The 942-nt window shown below is 45.5% G+C and overlaps 1 protein-coding gene across 1 annotated transcript in view; it reads left to right on the forward strand.

Moving 5' to 3' along the window:
* Window positions 1-942, forward strand: part of LOC109926459 (latent-transforming growth factor beta-binding protein 3-like) — an 83,029-nt gene that overhangs the window by 54,669 nt on the left and 27,418 nt on the right. The window lies entirely within an intron of this gene.

Here is a 942-nt window from a genome sequence, read left to right on the forward strand (position 1 = left end):
CTGTCCCCCATCAAACACTCCCAGGACAGGGACAGCACAGGGTTAGATACAGAGTAAAGCCCTCTTGACACTATCCCCCTCAAACACTCCCAGGTAAGGTTTAGCTTCAGAGTAAATTTCACAGAGTCATAGAGCACAGAAACAGACCCTTTGATCCAACTAGTCCGTGCCGACCAGGCTTCCCAAACGAAATTCGTCCCACTTGTCTGATTTTTCCCCATATCCCTCTGAACCTTTCCTATTCATGTACCTGTCCAAATGTCTTTTAAACATTGTAACTGTACCCACGTCCACCACTTCCTCTGGCAGTTCATTCCACATACGAAACACCCTCTGTGTGAAAATGTTGGCCCTCAGGTCGCTTTTAAATCTTTCCCCTCTCACCTTAAACCTATCCCTTCCAGTTTTGGACTCCCCACTTTAGGAAGAAAGATCTTTGCCATTCACCTTGTCTATTCCCCGCATGACTTTATAAACCCCTATAAGGTTCACTACTCAATCTCCTATGCTCCAGTGAAAAAAAGTCCCAGCTTATCCGCCTCTCTTTTGAACACACAGTCCCGGTAACATTTTTGTAAATCTTTTCTGCACCCTTTCCAATTCAATGATATCCTTTCGATAGCAGGGAAACCTGAACTGGACACAGTACTCCAAAAGTGGTCTCACCAATGTTATGTACAACCGCAACATGACGTCCCTGCTCCTATACTCAAAGGTCTGAGCAATGAAGGCAAGCGTGCTAACTGACTTCCTAATCACCCTGTCTACCGGTGATGTAACTTTCAAAGAATTATGTATCTGAAACCCCAGGCCTTTCTGTTCTACAACACTCTGCACAGGATCAGTGTGTATTCAGCAGGTTAAGGGTCACTGTGTAACCGTACAGGGTCAGTGTTTATTCAGCAGGGTAAGGGTCACTGTGTAACCGTACAGGGTCAGTGT

The sequence above is a fragment of the Rhincodon typus genome, chromosome 43, assembly GCF_021869965.1.
Source record: "Rhincodon typus isolate 14 chromosome 43, sRhiTyp1.1, whole genome shotgun sequence".
Taxonomy (NCBI): Eukaryota; Metazoa; Chordata; class Chondrichthyes; order Orectolobiformes; family Rhincodontidae; genus Rhincodon; species Rhincodon typus.